This window comes from Ovis aries, chromosome X, assembly GCF_016772045.2.
Source record: "Ovis aries strain OAR_USU_Benz2616 breed Rambouillet chromosome X, ARS-UI_Ramb_v3.0, whole genome shotgun sequence".
NCBI classification, from domain to species: Eukaryota; Metazoa; Chordata; class Mammalia; order Artiodactyla; family Bovidae; genus Ovis; species Ovis aries.
Genome location: NC_056080.1, coordinates 15,552,942 through 15,559,643, shown reverse-complemented (window position 1 = coordinate 15,559,643; position 6,702 = coordinate 15,552,942). Strand labels below are relative to the sequence as shown.

Here is a 6,702-nt window from a genome sequence, read left to right as displayed (position 1 = left end):
ACAGATGAATGATGGTGTATACAGTGATTCTTTTGCCAACATCTAGGGCAGCAATTCTTCATGTTAGCCTGAATGAGAATCATCCAGATAGGCTTTAGTTTAAAAAGCACACCATAGGGCCTGACCCTCAGAGATTTTGATCTGGAACATCAGGAGTATGGACTCAGGAAATCTGCACCCTTAACAAACTCACTGGGAGGTTCCAATTCACATTGTCCTTTGAGAAACTCTAGTCTGTAGCAGGGGTAGGGTTTTCTTAGAACATTGTAGATGTGGTCCTGGGACTCATGGGCAGATGTAGGCCAGGCCTTTGAAGCCAAAGGCTGGGGGCATCAAGTAGCACCGTAATGGTACCCATAGCTGCTAGCAAGTCAGCACCGTAGAAGACCCAGAAGAACAGAGAACAAAGATTGGTTAAACCCATCAAGTCCCCATGGAAAGATGGAGAGCAAGGGCACTGAGGTGATAAATAACACGCTGAATGTGAGTATGCAGAAGCCTTTCAGGGAAGCCGCTTGTGGGAATACATTAAAATAGTATAACAAACAATGGCACTTTCTGGGAAACTCAGATTTTTCTTACCTTAAATCAAATCTTCAGGGAAGAATTCATATGCCAAACAGCAGCACTGAACTGTTGCAAGAAGAGGCACCCACAGCTGGATCCTTAGCCAAGGCCCAGCTCTGGGAGCAGATCACCGCCCTTTAATAAGAGACTTGGTTCCTAATGATACAACAAGGACAAGTGGGTAGAAATCACAGGCAAGAAGTTTAGTACGCTGTGAACAAGAATTTTCAAATAATGTAACAATGGAACCGTTTGCCTTTTGAGGCAGCAAACTGTTTTTGAAGAATTCAAGTCAAGCCTAGATGCACTGCTCTAAATCTATCAAGTTCTCTTTGTATCTAGAAATACAAAAAAACAAACAAACAAGATTAAGTCACTGTCCCTTGTCTTAATGGAATCATAGTCTAGTGGCACAAAGAAAGTATGGCCCGTGACTATAATACGGTACAATGAGGCCATGACTCAACTGTCCCTGGAGACCGCAAGAGTGCAGGAGAAGAGGTTTGGACTCAGATAGAAAGGTTGGGGAAGGCTTCCTAAAGCCAGTGTCATGAGATGTGAATGCTAAGACACTCAGAGAAGGAGAAGGAATGGCATTCAGAGCTGGAAAGGCAGGCGCAGATTAGATCAGGAGGAATTCTTGGGCTAAGGAGAGAGGTTATCTTGATAATGGTGAGGAGCCACTGAAGGTTGACCCTAGGTGGCATCTGGAATGAAAGTCACCCAGTTGTGTCTAACTCTTTGCAGCCCCTTGGACTATGGAATTTCCCAGGCCAGAATACTGGAGTGGGTAGCCATTCCCTTTTCCAGGAGATCTTCCTCAGGGATCGAACCCAGGTCTCTCATGTTGCAGGAGGATTCTTTACCAGCTGAGCTGTTAGGGAAGCCCAAGTATACTGGAGTGGGTAGCCTATCACTTCTCCAGGGGATCCTTGCAACCCAGGAATCAAACCAGGGTCTCCTGCACTGAAGGCAGATTCTTTACCAGCTGAGCTACCAGGGTGACTTCTGGACCCATTTTCAATTTAAAAAAAATTTCTTCAAGTCTAGAAAACTATTTGCTTCTTTTCAATTACTTTGTAGATTGGTAATATGTATGTAAAATCAATGCAATTTTAGTCACAATTCAGCATTTCTAGAATCCTGTGATGTGAATGAGGTGGTATTATAAATCAGGAGAGATTCTTAATAAATAATATTGGCCCTTTTTACCTCTTAGCACTCAGCTCATCCACCTGCGCTCCTCTTTCTTTCCTGTTTCCCTCTAGTTAGTTCCGAGATCAGCTGTCACCATGGGTTTTAGAGACTCAAAAAGCACCACCAGCCTCCAGGTGTTAAGCAACTACTTGGTGGAGGAGTAAAGGAAGCTTTGGGCAAGTATGGCCCTGCTAGTATGGAAGACACCACGGGAAGTGGGGCTACAGTGAGTGAAGACTGATGACACTCATCTCTTGGGATCTGATGAGGAGGAAAGTGAAGAAGCCAAGAAGCTAAGGGAAGAACGCCTCACACAGTATGAGTCAAAGAAAGCCAAAAGACCAGCACTTGTTGCCAAGTCTTCCATCTTATTAGATGTGAAACCTTGGGATGATGAGACAGATAATGGCAAAACTAGAGGGGTGTGTCTGAAGTATGCAAGCAGATGGCTTGTTCTGGGGCTCTTCTAGACTAGTCTCAGTGGGCTATGGAATTTTAGAACTTCCAGTACAGTGTGTAGTTGAAGACAATAAGCTTGGAGCAGAAGTGCTGGAGGAGCAAATCACTGCTTTTGAGGAGTATCTGCAGCCATGGACGGGGCTGATTTCAACAAGATCTAAAGTCCATCATGGATTCGTGCCTCTAAATATAGTGGTGGTGGTGGTGGTTTAATCACTCAGTCGTGTCCAGCTCTTTGCAACCCCATGGATGGTAGCCCACCAGGCTCCTCTGTCCATTGAATTTTCGAGGCAAGAATACTGGACTAGGTTGCCATTTTGTTCTCGAGGGGATCATCCCAACCCCAGGGATCGAATCCACATCTGTGTCTCCTGCATTGCAGGCGGATTCTTTACCACTGAGATACCAGGGAAGCCTACACACACACACACACACACACACACACACACACACACACACACACACACACACAAGAAACCTTTCCCTACACCCAGATTGTAGAGAAATTCACTTATATTTTCTTCCAGTACGAGCGTGGCTCATTTGAACTTTTAATATACATCTCACTCTATCTTACAAGCATAAATTCCAAATGGATCAGGGATCCAAATGTTAAAACAAAAAAGCCGCACTCATACTGGAAGAAAATATAAGTGAATCTGCTACAATCTGGGTGTAGGGAAAGGTTTCTTAACTATGCCTCAAAATCTAGAGGCAGTAAAAGAAAAGTTTGACAGGTTTGATTACTTAAAAACAAAATTTTGCATGCCCCAAAACATTATAAACAAAGTCAAAGCACAACTGACAAATGGAGAGAAAAATTCTTAAACAAATCATAGGAAAAAACAGTACTATTCCTAATATACAAATAACTCTTGAAAATGGGGGGCACAAAGGGCTGGGGGAGGGATGTGTTGAGGAGTTTGTGCTTAATGGTTATAGAGTTTCTATTTGGGATGATAGAAAAATTCTGGAAATAGACATTGGGGATAGTTGCACAACAGTATGCATGTACTTAATGCCAATGAAATGTACACTTAAAATGGATAAAATGCAAGAGTTACGGCCTATATACGTATGTCTATATATACTATGCACGTGTAAGCGCTCAGTCATATTCGACTCTGCAACACCATACACAGTAGCCTACCAGGCTCCTCTGTCCATGGGATCTCCCAGGCAAGAATACTGGAGTATTTGCCACTTCCTCATCCAGGGGATCTTCCCGACCCAGGGATCAAACCCATGTCTCCTGCTTCTCCTGCACTGGTAGGCGGGTTCTTTACCACTAAGCTACCTGGGAAGTCCCTATATATACTGTACACACACACATATATAACCACTATAAACATTGTTTAAATCACTGAAAAAAAAAAAGAAAAAGGACAAAAAATATCTAATGGAAAAATCAGAAAAATATTCGGACAAGTAGTTCACAAAGAAATGATAAAAATGGCCCTTAAATGTAAGAAAAATGTTGAAACTCATTCATAATTAGAGAAATACAAAATACAGCAATATTAAGAAATGCTCTCTAAACTATCAGATTGGTAAAAGTTTATTATGTTGACAAGACTGTGAGAAAAGTGGCATTCTCCTACATTATTGGTGGGAACGCAAACTGGTACAATCCTTCTGCAGGAAAGTTTAGCACTATGCGCAGAATTACATATGCAAGTTTGCTTTTGATCCAGCAATCTCTCTTCTGCAAAAAACATCCCAAAATACAAGAATACATATGTATAAGATTATTTGTAATTACAAAATATTGGAAACTACCTTAATGTTGATGCATGGGAGACTGACTGAATAAATAAATGAGGCACTGACACAATGGAGCACTATTTGCAGGTGCAAAAAAAATAATGAGGGAGATATCTATAAACTGATTTGGAATGAATTGCAAGATGTAATGGTAAGTGAGAAGAAAAAAGCACAGTACAAAATAGTACCCATAGTAAGCTCCCCTCTGTGCGAGAAAGAAGAGGAAGAAGAAGATACACATGGGGACTTTCTTGGTGACTCAGTGGTTGGGACTTGGTGCTTCCAATGCAGGGGGAATGGGTTTGGTCCCTGGTCAGGGAACTAGGAGCCCTCATGCTGCATGATCAAAGAATAATTAATTAAAAACTCAAACTAGAAAACATGGGATACTTTTTTAAAAATAAAATACACCTGTTCAACTGTGCAGAAGAAATGGAGAAAAGATAAACTAGAAACTGAGGATGCTGGGTAACTATAGGGGATAAGAGGGAACAGAGTGGGGAAAATGGGGGACTGGGAACAGCCTAGCAGAGATGAGAGGGAAGTGACATTTTTATGAGCATACATCTTTGTTTAGTTCTGGCTTTTAGAACTTTGTTAATGCTTTGATTACCATAAAAAAATGATTAAAACCAGGATGTGAAAAGAGCTCAAGATGGTATGCAATTGGCAACAAATAAGTGTAAGTTGTTACAAGTGAACAATATAACCACACTGAAGGGAAAATAACTAACCTAAGTAAAATTTTAAACAGAAGTTTGATTATATACCTTACAGTTAAAGACATAAAGAACTGTATATTATTCTCTAGTTAGTAAATTGTTTCTCATGGAGGTTTAGTTTAGCACTTCCAAAACTACTTTATGTGTGTATTAGGACTAAGCAAGTACATAAATTTATCATGGATAATGAGAAACAGATTTCTCACTGTTGGAGAAAGGAATTACAAACAAGAAAAAGAGGAAAGCTAGGGTGAACTCCGTAATGATGGACTGGAGGAAATATCAATAGGAGCACATGGTTTTTTAAACACATGTACATAATGAGATGAAGAGAAATAAATCAGGTATGTGTTATAGGTGTGAGCATGCATGCGTATGTTGTCTCCTCCCATTTACTGAGGGGAAAGTAATGACACCCCAGTAGCAGGAAGCATACCTATCCCAACATCTTGGTTTCTAAATACCATTCTTCAATAAAAAGAACCAGAGTTCCCTAGAAAAATGGCTATTTCAGAGCTAGGATAGGGAACATATAAGTTAAACCTGGCATATCTTATGATGCCAGAAAGTAAGGAAGTGCTCAGGAAATGATGAGGTGTGCTGAAAGGACATGGAACCAACTCAACGGAGCTTCCAAGGGTCAAATCTGGGACAATCTGACCAACAAAATAATCACAGCAATAGATTATAACCCATAGGAAAAATATCTATACTGATATTTTTTTATATATTTATAATACATAAATAAGTAAAATATCAGCTCCTCCTTGCAGTAGAGCTCCAATCAATAAATGTAGAAGAAATGTTGGAAGCTGAGAAACACTACTTGGCAAAGACCACAGTTATTCTTGTTGCAGGTAAGAATCATTGATGGGTGCTAGTATGGACTGTGTTCCCTCAAAATTCACATGTTGAAGCCCTGACTCCAATGTGTCTATATTCGGAGACAGGGCCTTTAAGGAGGTAATTGAGGGTAAATGAAGTCAGAAGAATGGCAACCTATTCCAGTAAGCCTGATATCCTTACAAGAAGAGAAAGAGGCATGGGGGATGCACAGACACAGAGAAAAGACCACGTGAGGACACAGTGAGCCATGTACAAGCTAAAGAGAGAGGCCTCAAGAGAAGCCAATCCGGCCAACACCTTGATCTTGAACTTCCAGCCTCAAGGACTACGAGGAAATTAATTTCTGTTGTTTAAGCCACTCAGTCTATGGTATCTTGTTACGGTAGCCCTAGCAGACTAACATGGATGATAAAATTAGTGTGTACAAGTCATCAGGAGAAGATATTCACATCATCTCATTGTCTTTCCTCACAAGACACGTTTTTTAACTACAAGGGTTGAAACAGTAACTTTATATTAGATGACCCTGTAGATCCCACCTTAACTAAGTGATCAAGGTTAACATCACTATTAATAAGACACTGACATCATGAATCCCTGAGACAACAGACACAACATCATTGCTGTTGAATTGTTGCCTCAAATGCAAACCTCAATTTTAAAAAAATGAAAAAATATTAGACAAATTCAAATTGAAGGGCACTGTACAAAATAATTGACTAAAACTCTTCAAAAGTATAAAAGTTATGAAAGACAAGCAAAAACTGAGGAGCTGTCACAAACTGCAGGAGACTAAAGAGACAAGACAACTAAATGTGATGTAGGACCTTGGACTGGATCCCAGACCAGAAAGAGACATCAGTAGGAAAACTGGCAAAATCTAGATAAATCCCATAGACGAATTAATAGCATTTTATCAATTAATATTATTTTATCACACCATTTTTGCAATTTCTCTGTAAATCTAAAATTATTTCAATGAAATTTTTAAAAGACCCAATGTTGAGTTAAAAAGAGTTCAGAATGTTACACTGAGTTTCTTTACATATTCTTCTAAAATACACACACACTTCCCAGGTGGTGCCAGTGGTAAAGAGCCCACCTGCCAACTCAGGAGACCTAAGAGATGCAGGTTCAATCCCTGGGT

At 40.2% G+C, this 6,702-nt stretch overlaps 1 pseudogene; it reads left to right on the top strand.

Moving 5' to 3' along the window:
* The first annotated feature begins 441 nt into the window (after window positions 1-441).
* On the top strand, window positions 442-2,384 carry LOC101102624 (elongation factor 1-beta-like; annotated as a pseudogene).
* Window positions 2,385-6,702: the final 4,318 nt, after the last annotated feature.